Here is a 19,393-nt window from a genome sequence, read left to right as displayed (position 1 = left end):
TTAATAATGTAAACCAAATCTCATTTAAGAATCCCAATATATACTCTAAATCTCATTCTTTGTCAGTGTGTAATCTCTATGCATTGAGTTTTCCATCACAAGCTGTTAAAAAAAAAAAAAAAGTTAAAGTCTGGGTCAGCTTGGTGGTACAGCAGGTTAACCTATGCCACCATCCCAAATCAAAGCTACCCTTGGATTCTCAAATGTTCCTCTTCCAATCCAGATCCCTACTAATGTGTCTGAGAAGGCATAGGAGGATGGCCCAGGTCCTTGGAGTTCTGCACCCAGAGGGAGTTCCAGGCTCCTGGCCTCAACCTATCCCAGCCCCAGCCATTGTGGCCACTTGCAAAATGAACCTGTGGATGGAAATCTCTTTCCTTCTTCTCTGTCATTCTGTCTTTCAAATAAATAAAAAATAGATCTTTTTAAAATAATGCTAAGTCAATTGAACAGTCTTTCTATATGATCTTAGAACATTTATTTAAATACAGCAAAAGGTAAGTAAACCAGAAATTTAAGGCCTGTTTCACTGGTATTCTGTAGCCCATAGCACACAAGCAATTAATCATATTTTCTATGTCACGGCTTTTGGTGTATTTATAATAATTTATCAGGTTGAAAATAAGTAAAAAGAAGAAAAAAAATCTTCACTCAAAAAAGATAAATTCTGTACTGTAAGTGGACAGCACTCCACAGGAGCAGCCAGAATAGCTAAGTTCTGGTCTCGGGGGAGCCACTACAAACTCAGTGACCTGGGTCAAGCAACTTAACAACTTTGAGCCTGTTTCTTCAATTGTAAAATGGGAATAATGACACACTACAGTCTAGCACACGACATGATTATAAAGCACAAATGAGATAGCATTAGTGAAATCACAATGTAAACGCTTTAAGTTGCAATAACAAGAGTAAGATACTATTACTACTGTCCCTTTAAGAATGACAGCCTTGCAATAAAGGTTTCACGACTTAATGACTAACAGGATGAGAACTAAGAAGTCTTAATTCTTCAAGCCTTTATTTGGAGATCCTGCCAAAGCTGCAGGAGGGTGCTTTAAAAAATTAAATTTTTATACAACATTGGGAAACTTGAGCAGTTAGACTATCTTTGCAAGCACAAAGGACTACATTTACCACAAAACGTGGAAATGCAAATTAGAGTGTAGTAATTTACTACTTGTGCAGATGTGAAAGTGCTTTAAGTAAACATGTCCTAAATGAAACTGAACTCTAGAGGGGGAAAAGGGTGCCAGTGTGGCAGAGCAAAAGAAGGATGCCTTCACAGGGTCAGCTCTGAAAGTGAACTGGTGTCAGAGCCTCTTCCCAGGGAGGAAATATTTCTTGTCCCCAGTTCAGAGGACACTCAAGAAAATGTGTGATAGGGTTATGCTATGACCACAAACTTAGAATTTTACCATCATTAAAAAGGAAGTCTGAACAAAAAACTCAAAAAAGAGAATATGTAAACTACCTTCTTTATTTATAAATAAGTTCAGTCCTAATTCCAAAGGTATAGGTTACAATGATTCACAACATATCCTGGCTTTAGTGATGGGAGAAGGAAAAAGATAACAAACAGCATTCATAGAATAATTTACTCATATACTCCATATTCTTGATTAATAATATGTCAGTACAAATGTGTTAATCATGACCTTTAAATAAATAAAAAATGTGATCTGGCAGTTTGGATCACCGGAGCACCTGTATACCAGCAATATTGCCAGGATTTAAAAACCTATCTGAATGATGTAATCCCAGAACCACTGGCTTTGCTTCATTCCAGGCAGGATTCATTTACAGGCCTCTAATCTCAACACTGATCCACTCCTGTGGGCTCAAGGCCTCCTATATTCAGTACGTAGGAAAAACAGATCAATTTGATTCAACAAAAATTATATCAGGCACCTCCTATACTGCAAGTACAAAGATGAGTAAAATCCAGATCTCACTGCTTAAGATGCTCACAGTTTTTGCTTTAAGATCTAAGGTCACCAAAGACATTTCTCAGAGATGCTTTTATTAACACTCTGACCTTCACCAGCTGTATCTTTCTTCCACCCTATAGCTAGTCTAGTCATATACTGTACAGCTTTGGGGGACCTCTTAGAACTTAGCTTTTCATGCCTCGATCTGTGGTTCCTGCCAATACCTCATGCTAGCTACACACTTTCCATAACCCTTCACAAACAACTAAAATTTACTCCATCCCTTCTATGTGCTAGATACTTGTTAGGCACTCAATAGTTGAATTCTTACCACAACTCTCATGCTGAGCTAGGCTCTGTCCTTACCCTTTCCAACCATCCTAACTGTGCATATTCATTTAATGGTATCTATTGAGCTCCTACTACGTTCTAGGTATTGGGAGTAAGACAGTGAACTAAACAAAGTCCCTGATCTCATGGAGTTTCCCTAAACTCAGTATAACACTGCCCAATTTTGACCAGTACTCTACAAAGTAGAGTTGTCAAATTCTAAAACATGAGAGACAATCTACTTGGAATAATGAGGTAAATAACACAATTTTTGTGTATTTTCAAATTATGTCATCTTTCATATTTTCTAATCTGTTAATATTTTGTTATATACACATTTATAGCGAAGCACATAGAATTTATAAATAAGGATACATCCTTGATTCGCTTTACCAGAAAGAACAGTATTTTAAAAGTCTAGATCCTATTCGGCTTAGATGGTAACACATTTGATTGGCACAGTGAGGGTTAGCATGGCTCCCCAAAACATTCAATTTCTATCCAATAAATTAAACAAGCATTCTACAAGGATGCTTAGACATTTTCTAGTTATATAACCAAAGTTCAAAATCCTAGTGGATCCCAATTTCCCATTCCTGTTTAACTCCTACTGCCCTATACTCATCATCCACATTATCTCATGAATATTATGGAATCTTTACTTCCTATTTCACATTTTGTGTATGTCATTATTATACTAGAAACAACCTGAAATCAGACTCATTGTCTATTTATTCTGCAAGCCCCTGAATTCCTAATCCAATTTTATACATTATGGGTACTCAATAAGTACATGTTGCATAAAGAGAGACAATTCAATATATGGAACACAGAATTACCAAATGGATATGACAAAGAACAATTATTTGATTTACCAAAGTCTGTTCCCTTCACAAAATGACTGATACTGTATTCCTTTACTCAACTCCCTCATGTATACTTAACAGACCATTGATGACTTAATACAGGGACCTGGTGATGGTAAAACTTCAATCTCTCAAAACAGCAGCCACTGGTAATTGAAGGCAAATTAGAAATAAATATGAAATATTCTTAATTGATAATGTCAATAAAAATAGTTACTTTTTGAGAAACCAAGTCAAAACTTTTAGGAGCACATCTTATAAATGAAGAGAAGTACAGGTCATTCTAATTGTTAACATGTATATTTTAGACTTAAAAGCCATCTAGCTGTATTTGAATATGTATCAGAACTGACACATAAGGTCACGTTAAAAAAAAATGTAAAGAAACAGAAGCAACAGCTGATTCACTGTCAGTTTCTTACATGATAAACTCATCGCTGTGTGTGCAAGACCAGATCTACACATATGTGACTCTGCTCACAGAATGTGTGTTCAGATTGGCATTATTCATACAGACTGAATGTGGAAAACTATTAACATAAAAAAAAAACCCTTGTCTTACCACAACTCTAAACAAATTCTCTGGGCCTAAGCCTGTATGGTGCCAAATGAGATGAGGACACATGTCCACAGATAAAACTAGCAAGTTCATTATTACCACGATGCTTGGTAAATAATGAGATCTGAATGGCTGTATTCCCACAATGCCAAAAAGCCCCAACACAGACCACAGGAGAAAGACTCAGAGTTATAATTCTGTCTGTCTCTGTTCCTCTTTGCTGCTTTAACATAAACATCAGGGTCATTACTGATGTTGAAAGCATATGAAGAAATATTTTCCCACATCAGCTTCTTCCTTATGATTTCACTTATGAATATATTTGGTTGTTATTAAAGTACCCAAGGTTCCCATCTGGAACACCGAGTGCAATATTTTAGAAACAAAGTTTTAATTTAAACTGGGCTGGTATCCAGAAGTGACCAGCAGAAGGAGGGCCACAAATACAAACTGGGTGAAAATGCATAAATTGTGAGTCGTAACAAACACAAAAACCATGATTAAAAGACCAGTTCCAGTTCACTACGCATAAAAGAAAAGTGGTAAACTCATGGGTGTCCTACAGGCCACAAGTTACTAATCCACAAGAGGGACAGCAACTGTAAGAACAGGTTGAAAAAAATCCCAGAAAAACCTAAAAACTGCTTGATAGAACCACTGACAATAATCACCACCTATAATCTCTCCTACTTTTCCCTGTTTAGAATCCTATGTTTTAGTAATACTTGGACTAGAAATCTTATCAATGTACTCCTAATTAGTATAATCTAAGTAAAACTAAGCATTAGTTACAGTAGTTCATAATATTTTTACTGACATATGTTTCAATCCTTGTGTCTCTAATTCATATTAAGTATGCTTTTAACATTATTTGGCATGTATGAACCCTCTTTGAGATGTTAGATAGTCAAACACTTCCCTTTATTTCAATCATGTTGTCATTACAGATTGTGACATTAATAGCAATAAATAAAAAGGAAGTCTAAAACATTTAACTGAACATTTAAGTGAAAGCCTTATCAAAAAGAAATCAAAGACTTTTTAAATACACCAGAAGCCAAAAGGATGTACTAGTAACACTAGTATTTAAACAAAAAGCAAAATTAGGGTTAGAACCTGATTTTTAAAATTCACTCTAGAGCCTGGGCCAGATTAGCTTTACATCTTAATAGCAATTAGGGCAATCATGTTGCTACAGCAATAAACTCTCTTCATGTTTCAAGGTCCAGTTCCTATTCTGGAATTGTTATTTACTCAGTACTATTTTACACTGTATTTATTAGAATAATTAGCACAGATTAACTTATATGACAGATATTTACATGTGCTGGCCTTTTCCAGCCAGTAGAACATGTTTGCTTTGAGAATAAGGTTGTCCGGCATTCATCTTTATATCCCTAAAGCCTAGGTCCAGCACCAACATACCGTAGGATCTCAATTCATGAACACTGAATTATACCAATAGCAGGTTTTGCTGCCTGAGTCTCACCAACACTTGACCAAATTATTTAACTTAGAAAATGTAGTGCTTTGAACATGACCCATGAAAACAAGCAGAAAGAAAAGTGTCAAATGCCATTAAACTTACACTAATTCATTTTACCATCCTACTTGATTGAGAACAGAAAGCAAGTGGTTTATGGTGGGGGGATGAAATCCTGTAAGTGGAAGCTCAGCACCGAGAGTAAAGTGTCAGTGGCTAAAAGAATGCAAGAGGCCGGCGCTGCGGCTCAATAGGCTAATCCTCCACCTAGCGGCGCCGGCACACCAGGTTCTAGTCCCGGTCGGGGCACCGGATTCTGTTCCGGTTGCCCCCCTTCCAGGCCAGCTCTCTGCTATGGCCCAGGAGTGCAGTGGAGGATGGCCCAAGTGCTTGGGCCCTGCACCCGCATGGGAGACCAGGAGAAGCACCTGGCTCCTGCCATCGGATCAGCGTGGTGCGCCGGCCGCAGCGTGCTGGCTGCAGCGGCCATTGGAGGGTGAACCGATGGAAAAGGAAGACCTTTCTCTCTGTCTCTCTCTCTCACTGTCCGCTCTGCCTGTCAAAAAAAAAAGAATAACACACTATTCAAAAGATCATCATCCAAGCTGCAGCTTCGCTCAAATAAATACCCTGGCTACATGTATCACGGGAAAAGATGAGCCCCTTAAAAAAAGCCGAAGTTCTAATCTTCACTATTAAATCAAGTTCTGACTTTGCTGAATTTGCAAAGATAAAAGAAAATAATTTCAGATGAATAGGGAGGGCTCTTAGTACCAACATGCAACATGTTAACTTTGTATTTTCTAAATGGTTTTCTACTTGTATACAAAAGTATAACTTATAAAAATCTTCTTTTCACAGCAGAAATGTTTCTCAGGCAAAATAAACCAAAAGTACATACCTTCTAAACTGTTTCCAAAACTGATGAATTTGAACTTTTGACTGACTCTGTATCTAACTCATGTCTGATCATCAGATACTCCAAGGAGAAGGCCACAAATCTGTTGTTTACTAATTTTTCCACTAATGTTGAGTTTCCATTCAAAGAAAATATTAGAAAACTTCTATAACACTACCCATGTTATACTGTTAAATAGTTCCAATAAAATCTATTCAGTGATTAACGACTAAAAAGTAGCAGAGCACAAACAAATATTCAGCTGGAGAAACAACTCTTCAAGAAAGGACAGATGATTTCTTCTGCTATACTAAAGTAATAAATAGATATTAGAATTAAAGTTGTTATAGAGGCCTATACTAGCTATACCAACTAGAAAGTTGACTAAATGTCAGTTTGTAAATTAAATGCCTTTGAAAGTGACCTCAGAGATAAAAATTTACAACAGGTCCCAAATAAGAGACTTTCTCACCTAAATCCCTTGAGAGTAATTACAGAGTTCTACCGAGCAGGTGTTTCACTGGGTGCTAAAGACACCTATGTCCCTTGGGGCCCGTGCTGTGGCACAGCAGGTTAATGCCCTGACTGCAGTGCTGGCATCCCATATAGCTGCCGGTTCAAGACCTGGCTGCTCCACTTCTGATCCCGCTCTCTGCTATGGCCTGGGAAAGCAGTAGAAGATGGCCCAAGTCCTTGGGCCCCTGCACCCTCGTGGGAGACCTGGAAGAAGCTCCTGGCTCCTGGCTTCGGGATCGGTGCAGCTCCAGCCATTGCAGCCAACTGGGGAGTGAACCATCTGATGGAAGACTTCTCTTTCTCTCTCTCTCTCTCTCTCTGCCTCTACTCTCTCTGTGTAACTCTTTCAAGTAAATAAATAAATCTTTAAAAAAAAAGACACCTATGTCCCATAACTGAGGTCCCCTCTTTTATTCCCAGCTGTCTCTGGACCTCAGCCTCACACCAAAGCAGATCCTGGGAGGCAATGGTGACGGTTTAGGTAACTGGGTTCCTGCCTCCCATGTGGGAGACCAGGATTGCATTCCCAGTTTCCCACTCCTGGCTCCAGAACCCGATCCAGCCTGAACCCAGGCTATTGCAGACATTTGGGGAGTAAACCAGCAAACAGGAGCACTGGCACTTTCTCCCTCTCTCCCTTTCTCTGTTTTTCTCTGCCTCTTGAATTGAGTTTTGAATTGGGAGAAAGAAAAATTGGGGAGACTTCTTCACTGAAAGTTGCCCCAAACTCTCATTTCTAACTTCTTGGAATATGGCCTTAATGGCAGGTAAATACAGAAATAGCCCCAGGAGAGTATGGCATTGCAAACAGTCCAAGGCCAGCATGATCATTGGCTGCACAACCACAGGCAAGTTACTTAGCCTGACACTCAGTTTCCTCACCATTACAATGGGATACTTCTCATCTGAAAGTTATGAAAAATAAAGTAGTAAAAATAAAACTCATGCCACAGAAGGAGGCTCTCAGTCCAAATTATCTTTCCTCTTTTCTCCCAGTATAAACTACCACTTGAGAAATTATCCTAAAAACATTCAGGGAGTGGATGTTGGGCATAGCAGTTAAGATTTCTGCCTGGCTTCAATATTATGTGAGAGCCTGGGTCTGATTCCTGGCTCTGGCTCCTCACTGCAGCTTCCTGCCAATTCAGACTCTGCAAGGCAGTAGTGATGGCTCAAATAATTGAGTCCCTGCCACCCACATGGGAGACTCTGATTGAGTTCCAACCTCACTGGTTCAGCTCAGCCCAGTCCTGGAAGACATTTGGAGAGTGAACCCATGGATAATAGCTCTCTCTTTCTCAGTCTCTCTCTCTCTCAAATAAAGTCTTTGCAATTGCAGTCATATGGGGAGTGAGCCAGCAAATGAGAGCTTGCTCGTTCATGTTTGATCTCTCTCTCTCTCTCCCCCCTCCTTCTCTTTTTCTCTCTCTCTCTCCCTCTCAAATAAACAAATTAAAAACACACACACATAAACTCAACTTTGCCTTACATATAAATGAGAACTGTGCAGTCATTCTTTCACCCTAAGAAGCAAAAGTGTCTGGATAAGTTTACTTCAATTATCTCACAAAAACAACAGGTGTCATTATTTCACATAGCCCTGATAAAAGTTTTTCATAATCCCTTTTTAATTGACACTTATATGAGGGGTCCTCAAAAAGTTCACAGAAAACACATTTTATAAAATGAACTATACATGGATTTCAAAGATTTTTTGCACCAAAATACAGTTATCTTTTAATTCCATTTTCAACTAACTTTATTAAGTATCCCCATAAGTAGGGAAATATTAAAGCCTCAAATTCATTTATCAATAATTATATTACATGGGTAGTAACAAATACCAAATGACTCAACTGCAAATCTTTAAAATCAAATAAAGGTAAAAAGAAAGTTCAACTCCACATCCCCATTCTAAAATATTCACATTACTGGACACAATAGGAGAAGGGAACAGATCAGAGAAAGGGGAATATGACAGGATGGGATAGGAGGGGAAAGTGGAGGAGAGGAGGAAGAAGGAAGAGAGGAAGGGAAAACAGAGAAGAAAGAAAATGGTAATTTCAGTGACTCAAAAGACAATCAAAGCTTGACAGCTGGATAGAGAAAATTATTTTCTCATTTTCTTCTATGCTCCACCACATTCCCTTTGCAGTCAATGAGAACTCTACACTTGGATGAGTTCTGAGAGGTGTACCAAAATCTACAAAACTACTCAGCATTTTTTAATATTAAAATAATCAGCATTGCTAATAAGACTCCCCCTGAATTACTTAATCTGTGGCTTTCCCATACCAATGAATACAGTCATCTCAAAGAGTAACGAAAGTGGTATCAATAAAATCTTCAGCATTAACTTAAGTTTCAGTCTATACCAAATGAAGACTGATTTAAATCTCTTACCATAACAATAAGCAGAGAGAGCTACTATTTATTCCTAGAGTGTCATACAGATTCTATCCCATGGTATACTTCCTGTTTTTCTATAATGGTCTTACAGGAAATTAAAAGTAAAGGTCATTACCTTAATATTCTATAATTAATTATTGAAAATAAAAGTATCTAAAACTTCTGTGAAACAATTCAATCTTAAACATTCTCACCTGAGAATAATCTCAATTGTCAGAAAACATTTTCCACTTTTACTTTTCTGATAGATGGAAAGACACATGTGCAAATGATGCTGTAATAAAGGATATAAAACAGCTTCATGACATTTTTAATAACAGTAAGCCATAATGAAAGTAGTCTGAATATCACTCAAATATTCATCATGGTATATGTTTCACATGTGATGCCAATTTTATTGTGTATTTGTTTAATAAAATAAATACCTCCACAATAAGGGAATCACAATGTCAAAATGGCATACATGAGGGGAACACCAGCTTCTGTGTGTGTGTGCTCAACTGAGGGAGTGCAAACATTAATGACTACCATATTTTGCTTACCTGACTTTACACTCCTGTGCCTTCCATCCTTATATTTGGAGACACGGAGTTTCAACATTTTGACTGAGTTACCATATAATATTAAGACATTTTCTATGATTTGCCGGCTTGCGGTAAAGTCAAAATGTTCAGATGAACCATCATCAAAATCAGCAAAAGGATTTTCATTAAAGTAAATGGGTAGGAATATTAGATCATTTCACTGTGGACTAAGGAAGTGAATATGAAAGATCAGAATTCCTTATTAAAAACCCTTAGGTCAAGACAGGCTTCAGAATTTAGATTGTTATGCCTTTATACGAAGGTAAAACCATGCAGACAGCATATATTATGTAATATTTCTAGGTAGATGTAAAATAATACCTCATAATCAACCAATAAATAAGTACTATTATTTCTACAACAAAATATGTGAATATTCTTTCAAAGTGGGCTTGAAAACTATTTTAAATGGTTCCATGACAGTTTGGGTTAGGTCTCACTACCAAACGAGTTTTGATGCTAAACTTTTTGAGGAAAAAAGCTTTTAATTTTTCAGTTATTTAGATGAAGGATTGTGAAATCTATTTCTAGTACCTCTACACATTAAAGTACAAAGGCATCTTCAAAAAATAGGGCTTATTAATTCACTGCAGATCAAAAAGTATGGCAGATTAAAATTTAGCTAGGTGGGTAGATGTACCTGGCAACTATAGTCTTAAAAATCAGGAAATGCAAAAGTTTCTTAATTTTCATTTATTCAAATAAATTATATGATTGGTGTCTACTTAAATATTTTTTTAATGTTACAGACAATGTGCATTTAAGTAAAACATTACTATCTGTAAACTCTGATACCTTTAGTCTTCTGTACTTTCTTTGCGTTTGACCCAAAGTGGCATTCACTAACTTACGGTTTTCACGTTGTTTGAAATTTCAGGGATTTGTTTGGTGTATTGATATTTCCCATTCATCTTCTCCTTAGCTTGCTCCTCTTTTTTATTTAAGTGCCAATTTTGTGCAATGAAATTTGTTAAGCATTACACATGTAACACTTCTCAACTTTCATGTCTTGACACAAGGGTAAGTATAAATCAGTCACAAGTGCCCCAAATAGTTAAGTGAGAACAGTTAAACTACTACACTTTACAATTTTACCATTGTCTATGAGTAGACTCAAGATTTTCATTTTGATCTCATTCTCACTTGTATTCTGATGCTTTATTGATAGGAAACGGAGTAGCTTTACCACACTGTGAACTACCTACAACACACACAGCATAATTTATCTAGGTCTATAATCAGGAAAATCAAAATGTCCTATGTGTAAACATGGAATCTTGTTTTGATGGAAGAGTTTGGGAGCTGATGCTCTAGGACATTCCAGAAAGTCACCAGAGTAAATGTGCCAGACTGTCAACTAACCACACGGAAACATGGAAAGAGCCATCTTCCTCTCCTATTCCAGGCTATTTAAAAGAACTTCTGCATTATTTCATGATTTTTTTTTTTTTTTTGGACAGGCAGAGTTAGACAGTGAGAGAGAGAGACAGAGAGAAAGGTCGTCCTTTGCCGTTGGTTCACCCCCCAAATGGCCGCTACGGCCGGTGTGCTGCGCCAATCCGAAGCCAGGAGCCAGGTACTTCCTCCTGGTCTCCCATGGGGTGCAGGGCCCAAGGACCTGGGCCATCCTCCACTGCACTCCTGGGCCATAGCAGAGCGCTGGACTGGAAGAGGAGCAACCGGGACAGAATCCGGCACCCCAACTGGGACTAGAACCCAGGGTGCCGGCGCTGCAGGCAGAGGATTAGCGTAGTGAGCGGTGGTCCGGCCTCCAAGATATTTTTACCTGAGGACCATATACTATCGTTGGTTTAATTATTTACTCAATACTTTAGAATATTTTTAATTTTTCTGATAATTCATAGAATCCGATTCATTCTCACTTTTACTTTGTATGCTATATAACCTTCTCATCATCTGAAGTCATTTTAGTACTCAGATCCTTGAACTGACTCACATATTTTAACTTATTAAATTTATATTTTGGTAGGGATGTCAATACTTCATGGTATACATTTAACCCTTTAAGTCCTTCATTCCCTCATTTTTTCATCTTCTCTCAATATTTATACTTCTAGATAGAATTCTTCACAGGTTTGTCTTCTTTTGTATTGCCTCATGTAATTGGCACTTCAATTTTCACCCCATCTTTATCTTAGAAAGAAAAAATATTAAAAGAAATCTTCCTTAATACATGAGGATTTTTCTGGATGTTTTAAAATCACCAACAGTATGCCAGCATTTCAACAAATTCCCCTCTAAAAGATAACATGATCACGTATGAATGCTGAAAGAAGTTATACTCAAAACTTTTCTCAGGAATGACCTAAAATATAGAAATATCTACTATTTGGCACAGTATACAAGAACCGTCCCGGAGGTGGTACAAACCCACTGAGTGAATCAGACTCTCCAAACCAGGGGAATCTCCATTCAGCCTTAGCCTTAGTCCTTCCTACCTTCGGAGCAGTGGTCTCAGAGGTTCGCCTGAGCAACGCCTGCATCTGACTTGCCAGGGGCCCATGCTGACACTGCAGCGCTGAAATGGCAGTGTTTCTCCTGAAGCCGCCTTTGTTTTCATTTCATTAAGAGAGGAGGGAATCTGACTAACAACATAGGAGAGATACCACTCACACCTATTTTAAAAGGTGCCCTCGGTGGTGAAATGCTAAAGAAGATGGACGAAAAGCATCTTCTTAGATTAAATCTTAAAACACAGGGATGGCAAAACGACAGACATGATATGTCAAAATTAAATGCGAAAATACAGTACTTCAGCGCATTTAAATATGATTGTAAATATATTCTGTATATTTGTAAGACACTAATAATAATTTCAGGGATTTCCTTTACTACAGCAGAAACGGGCAAATATGTAATGCGGCTATTTTCAAAAAGTTTTCTGTTTTTTAAATAAGGTTGAGCTGTGAAACCTTATTAAAGATGTCTGGGATAATGGTCAAGATGTCGCTTGGGACATCTGCATCCCTTATCAGGGTGCCTGGTTTTGAGTTCAGGCTCTACTCCCAATTCCAGGTTCCTGCTAGTGAGCACCCTGGGTTGCAGCTGGCAGCTGGGTCCCTGGCACACACGTAGGAGACTCAGACCAGGTTCCCAGCTAGCTCCTGGCTTTGGCCTGTTCTAGCCCCAGCTGTTGCAAGCTCTTTGAAAGTGAACCAGTGGCTGAAAGATCTCTTTCTCTCTTTCCTCTCTCTCTCTCTTGCTTTCTCTGTCTTTCAAATAATTGTTTTTAATTTCAAAGTGATTCTTTTTTATGCAACATCCTCTTTAAAATACAGTGTTTGCATCCACTCATGCTCTTTGTGAAACATAGGAATAAATATACTTTAAATATGCTGGTTAACGACTAATAATTAGAAATTATTTTTAATTTTATGAAAATTATTGCTTTATTGTTTTAGCTGCTGAATTACATTTTCACGAGCTACATCACATTATTTTCAGATCTTTTGTTCCTTCTTTCTTTACTACATATAAAAAACTTTACCAATTATATAGTTACTTATAGCATAGACCAACTGTACTGATATATGCATCCTAGCTTTCACTCAAAGCTGTGTTCAAACAAATTCCCCCTGTTCCAAAGGATTAAGCACAAAGATTAGGTATATAAGGTCAAAGGCCCTATCTATACACTTTTCAAAGTACATTAAAGGCAGAGCTATCTCAAAGAAACAGTCAAACCCGCCCCTTAAAAAATTTTGGATACAAAGATCAAGATGGATTATTTAAGTCTCAAAACTGAAAAGTTTTAAAAATATGTAAGTCTCTAATGGAGATTCTCTCTCTAAAACCATGGCAAGTGCCTTCAAAGACATAACACTTGGAAACAGCAGATGAGCCACCTTTCCAGTAGCTAACACTAAATTTGAAACACAAATTAAGGCTTCAGTTTCAGAACTTAATAGAGGTATGCAGAATAATGAAATGGGAAGTTTGGAAACTCTTGATGACAGAAAAACAAAAATTTCTGTAAATTCTTATTTTGTTTGGTAAGCCTCAAATCTAAAACAGTTTAGGTGTGCATAACTGGTAATTCATTGTCAAGGTGACTTTTTAAGATCATGATTGTAAGTTTTACACTATCAAAACTACTCTTCAAGACTACTCTTAAAAATATTGCTTTAATGAGGCAATCATTTGATATCTCAAAGAAATGTAATGGCTCACAAGATCACTTTTATTCTGGAAATTACTGATCCCATATTAATTTCTGAATTGGTTAAATATATTTCCATGGAGAAACAAGTAAGGTTGCTGCAATGACCAAAATAAGGTGCCTCACATTCTTCAGTAATTCTTTAGTATTCTTTAGTAATCAGGAATGCATTTTGAATACTCTTGCCATATGTTCAAAAATTAAAAACTTCTCTTGCAAACAAGCTGTAAGAAAATCAAAGACACTGAAATCTACATATTTTGGTATTCACTAAATTCACCTTATTAAACCATTTCATTCTGACTATTCTAACTAGCCTCTCATAAGTGACATATTTTGATATCTCCAATCACTTAATAATCACAGTAATGCCAATAATTACATTCCACAAAAAATGTTGGGACACAGAACTTACATTATACAGATCCTTTAAATCCTTAGTATTATCAAAGTATATTTTGTTACCTGATGCGACTACCACAAAGGCCTCGTCTTCAAACTCAACACCTCTTAATGTAAGACAAGATTTTGTTAATAAACATGATAACCCAGCAAACCACAAAACGGCGAGGTCCCTGAATTATCTTTCATGGAAAAGTGAGTTGAGGTCCATTTTCATTCACAAAACATAATCTCCAAATCCAGTATGGCAATATTACAAAGCACCACAATCAATCCATACAACTTAAAACAACTGGTTTTCTTAAAATATCAGTGCCTCCGAATGCCTCACATGTTCCTTTACAATAGAGCGGCAAACTTTCAAGTTGATTTTCTGCAGGTTCAGCTCACCGTGTTGCCATCAGATGCTCTATAAACCCTCAGCTACGCTATTAGTTCTCATAAACAAACTTTGCAGACACTTTCTATCCTACACATACTTTGCAGATTTCTCCCTTTGGGAGGCATAAATCTGAAACAGACACTTAACAACAGAGGTCAAAGTTGCTGTTTATTGTCTATTCAGACTACTCAAGAGTTCCTAATTTCTCCAAATATATATATTTTGAAGGTTATTCCGACCAGTTCTGCATCAATCTTGGACACCAAATACTACAATTTACCATATTGCCCTTCCTCCCTTCCCCAGTCTAGAAGTAACTGTTACAAATGTCACAGTTATTCAAGAAAGAGAGTCTGGGACAGTGGCAGCAAATATCAGCCCCTATAATAAGAGAGAGGCCCTTCTATGCAATGCTTTCTTGGGTTTTTAATAATTCTTTCCCCTCATACAGGACAATCTTCCTACAGTGTTGTTCAGCATCAAATTTACTAGGCCTTCAACTCTGTATAAAATTTTATGATCAATTAAAATGCCTATTTGAAAATAAGTTTTCAAGTGATACACACTTGTAGATAAAACTGAAAAGAACATTTAAACTACCTTAACATCATAATAATAGCCTACAGCTGAACTCTGAGAAGTATAAATTGACTTCTGTTGGGAGCAGCTCAGTGAGGCAAGCTTTCTGGTCTGAAACCTCAAGAAAGCGTCTTCTTATGTGAACAATAGGGACCCTTTATGTCATCAATAATTGCTGTAGTGCCCCCTGTAAGAAGAGTTTGCATACTTACTCAGGAAGGCAAATTGAAAGTACACAGTGAGGAAGACGAACTGCGGCAAAGCCTTTGTCATATGATAGTGACCTATAAAGTATCCAATAAAGGTACATCATCAGTATGGGAAGGCTTGAAGACAGTAGTATCCCAAGCTCCGTTAACAGCTAGGAAGGAAGGACACTGAAACCAGGAGTCCAGCTCTCCGACAGTCCCTCCCCTGACTCCACCCCCTCCAAGGCAGAACAGTGAGGGCAGGAAAAGGAGAGAAGCTCCCCATATTCAAAGGGCAGAGGCTGGGGGGCAGCCCATCTGGCATTCCAGGGTGTCTCCAGCACCCTTGCTTCCCACTCCCCGTATGTACAAAGCAGAAAGTTGATCCATTCTGTACATGCAAAACCCACATCGCGATCATTCATCAACTTGCACAAGTGATCACCATCCCCAGGACAAATCCACCGGTAACCAAATCATAGCGATCAATAAGCAGCCCGAGCTTGGCGGTGCCCAGGAGTCAGCGGGAGGTGCCACCGCGGCGGCAGCGGGTCCAGGTATCCAAGCCCTCAGCCCCGAAGACCTGGGCAGCCACAGCGGTCTCCCCACATGCGCTGCCAGGGTCAGCAATCCAGAGATTGGAGATCGGAACCGATCGGAGAAAAACACATTCGCCAGAGCCCACGGTGGCAAGCGCAGGGCCACTAGGTCTGCGATGTCGGGGTGGGGGCAGCTGGGAAACGAGGAGGGAGGAAGGGAACGAGGGATCCCACCCCGGCTTTGTTGCTGGTCACCATCAAGTTTGCATCTTAGTACAAAATGTCGATCTTAAAGGCTGACAAGACAGAGGCAGAGGCAGACCGAGAAAGAGAAAGGCAATAGAGTCCATCTTGCTTTGGGGGAGAGGGGGGAAGAAAAAAAATGAAGTGCAAATCCCACACTCCGGGCGTAAAAGTCTGCTAAACACCTTTCCACAGCGGAGGAGCAACGAGTGGGGTGTCCCCGTGCCCGTGCCCGCTCGAACTGGCGGCGATCCGGGCAGAAAACGCCTCCCTGCCCTCCTCCTCTTCCTCCTCCTTCCCCTCCTCCTTCTCCCGTTCCTCCTCCTCCTCCTCCTCCCGCGGGCCCCGGCGAAGATCCTGCCGCCACTGCCTCAGCCTCCGCTGCCCCCCAGGGAGGCACTGCCGCCGCCCGGCCCGGCGCTGCCATTCCGGGCTTGGACCGCGCGGCGCGGCGCGCGTGGGGCCGGGCGCGGGGTGGCCGCGCAGGGACGTCCGCACCGAGGACCCCCCGCGCCCCCTGGCCGCCAGCAGGCTACAAAAGTCGCGCGAGCAGAGGTGGCGGCGGCGCGCAGGGGAGGGGGCGCGCGCGTGGGGGGGCCCACGCCGCGAGTGGGCAGCCCCAGGGGATGGCGAAGAACGCCCCTCCCCGCGCGGGGAAAGTACCCCAGTCCCCGTCAGTCAGCCCCGGGAACGACAAGCCCGGCGTCCGCGGCAGGGAGACGAGAACTGGACGTGTCATTAGCAGGACAGGCAATGGTTTCAAAGCCCCAGGCCAATGACCATTAGCAGAGGCAGAGCTCGCTCCGTCCCCATCCCCCACAACCTCCACCCACCTTCCCCTTCGTCCCCCCCCCCCCACCTCCACCCCACCTCGCGAAACTTTTCAACAAGATCCACCTGGACGAATCTGTCCACAGACAGTTAAAATACTGACTAGACCCTACACACCGGGAAGGAAGGGAAATGCACGCTTTATTTTCCTTTCTACAGAAAGGAAAGCAAAAAATAGCTTCTCTCTCTGTCTCTCCCTCTCCCCCCCCCCCTCTGTCGTACATGTTGTGTCTTAGCTTTTTGCATCGTTTCGTTTTACCTTCCTCATTTAGCAGAAATGATCGAGGATAATTCACATATAAACGTGTTCCAGATTCTTGGATCCAGGGTCCTTGTAAATTACACGACTCGGGTTCGGTCTCAGTTACGTTAAGTTTCATACAATACCCCCAAGAAAAAAATTTAAAAATAATAAAATTTCTGAGGGTGAGTGAGCGAGACGAGGTGGAGGAGGAAAAGAAACCTCGAGTCTGATTTCTGTAATTTACAAGCGACCCGGATCGCAGCAAATAACAGCGTAACACGAGTGTGGCTTAGGAGGGCTGGGGAGCTCTTTCCAGAGGCATCGACCCCATCCCCGGATAAAGGATCTGCAAGTTTTCTGTCATCGCGACCATGCAATGCCATAACTTACCTTCAGAAACGAGACTTTAAACAGCCAAGGCCTTCCTCCTCCCCTCCACCACCACCACCCCCCAGCCTCGCTCTCTCCACCTTAAACTTATTGACACAACATAATCCCACATTCAAGCAAAATCCTGACACGGCCTCCCTCCTCCTCTTCCCCCTCCTCTCTTCCCTCCCGTTCCCTCTCCCTCTCCCTCTCTCCCTCTCCCCTCCCTCTCCCCCCCTTTCCCTCTCCCCTTCTCCCTCGCCCTCTTCCCCCTCTCCCCCTATTCTTCCTCCAGGCTACTCTGGCACTAAAACAGCACTTTCTCTACTCGCCGCGCATTTGGTTAGGGGTGGGGGGTGAGAGGGCACCGAGCCGCGGGGCCGGAACACCCAAATCCCAACTCTCCCGATGAACGAGCAACTGGGGCTGCTGCTCCCGGTCACCAACGCACACGAAACGTTCGATAAATCCACCGAGGGCTGCCTCCCCGTACCTTCCTCCCCTGCCGCTGCTCCCCAGGCCCCACCTCCCCGGCAGCCGAGCCCAGGCTGGGCTCCACGTACTTTCGCCGCGATGAAGTTTGGGGCTCCCCGGGCGGCCACGAGCCGCCCGCCGGGCGTGAGGGCTCTGTTGTTGTTTTCCTCCGGCTGCTCCAGCCCGCGCCCCGGCTCCCGTGCCCCTCTCGGGCGGCGCTGCCTGTGCGCCGAGAGGTGCTGGTTGCAAACGCAGCCTGGCACCGGCTGGCCTACTACTCCCCAGCCCGGCCCCCAGCCTCCCGCTCGCAGGGCACTGCCTCCGCGCCCCCCGCCCCCCGGGCCCCGCCGGCGCGGCCGCCGCGACCCTCGCCCCCGACCTCTCCCGACCCAAAGTTTTGGCGGAGGGGGAAAAGTGCCCGGCCCGCGGGCCGGCTGGCGGCGGCTCCGGACGCGCGGGGTTCCCTCCGTCTTCCTCAAGTCCACCCTACCGGCTGCCGCCGCTGCTCCTGCCGCGGAGTCCTTGGGGCTGCAGCCCGGCGGCTCGCAAGTGAGTAGGAAAACAGAAAGTGCGGGGAGAGCGCCCCGGCAGGGCTGGGGATGGGGGGCGCTTACCTAGCGGGCTCGCCGGGCGTGAGGGCGTGTGTGTGGCTCGCCCTCCGCGGCCAGTCAGGGTTCCTCTATGGGAAAGTGGAGAGGAGCTCGCGGAGCCGCTCTGCCTCCGCTTCACTGTACACTGTTCCACATACAGTACATGCAACCCGGAGAGACTGAAAACACTCATTTTATATAAGGCAGCCTGCCATTGGCCCGCGCCAAGACGGACGGGCCGCGCAGCCAAACAGAAGGCCCGTTACACCCAAACACACGCACACATACACACATTTTACAGAGACACACAAAGATCATCACATTTTCTATTTTCTAATGTTCGGGACCTGTAGACAGTGGGAGAGGACAGGTAGAGAGGCCCAGCGGAGAGGGCTGAAGGGCAAAAGCCCTGTCTGCACCAAGTTGCAAGGCTTGAAAGTGGTGTCCTTTTGACTTGGGAGGGTTATGGTAATAAACTACAACTCCACTGGATGTGGAAGTGAGGGTTTTTTTTTTTTTTTTTTTTTTTGAATCGCTGCTGTGGGGTGCCCCATGGAAGAAGCGTGCATCGTGTTATGATTTACAGCCTGGCCTGGCTCACAATTTCCAAGAAAGGCTTTTATCAGCTTGGATTTCTTTGATCAATGGGTTAGCTATCACCTAGGCCAAAATAGTCCAAGATAAGTTTATTAGGACTATGATGCCTTGGAGTTGTTCATGCCTGATTCATGGGTGACTCCAGAAAAATCCATACGACAACACACGGGAAACAAAGATACACATTGCGCTGAAACAGCCA

The 19,393-nt window shown here is 41.8% G+C and overlaps 1 protein-coding gene across 29 annotated transcripts in view; it reads right to left on the bottom strand.

The window, feature by feature from the left end:
- The window catches only part of BBX (BBX high mobility group box domain containing), a 285,277-nt gene extending 266,539 nt beyond the window's left edge, over nucleotides 1-18,738 (bottom strand). For 10 of the 29 annotated variants that reach the window (XM_089330703.1, XM_089330702.1, XM_051819091.3 and 7 more), the window contains exons 1-2: nucleotides 18,619-18,738; nucleotides 15,329-15,400 (exon numbers count right to left, since the gene is read on the bottom strand). The gene's annotated coding sequence lies outside the window, so the exon portion shown is untranslated. Of the gene's footprint in view, nucleotides 1-15,328; nucleotides 15,401-17,551; nucleotides 17,876-18,093; nucleotides 18,337-18,494; nucleotides 18,595-18,618 lie in introns of those variants that run through there. The other 19 variants (XM_070072051.2, XM_089330710.1, XM_051819093.3 and 16 more) reach the window with 14 other exon arrangements.
- Nucleotides 18,739-19,393: the final 655 nt, after the last annotated feature.

Source organism: Oryctolagus cuniculus, chromosome 4 (genome assembly GCF_051225735.1).
Source record: "Oryctolagus cuniculus isolate XC-2025 breed Fujian yellow rabbit chromosome 4, ASM5122573v1, whole genome shotgun sequence".
Lineage (NCBI taxonomy): Eukaryota > Metazoa > Chordata > Mammalia > Lagomorpha > Leporidae > Oryctolagus > Oryctolagus cuniculus.
Note: the sequence above shows the minus strand (reverse complement) of the source record. Positions and strands in the feature narration are given on the sequence as shown.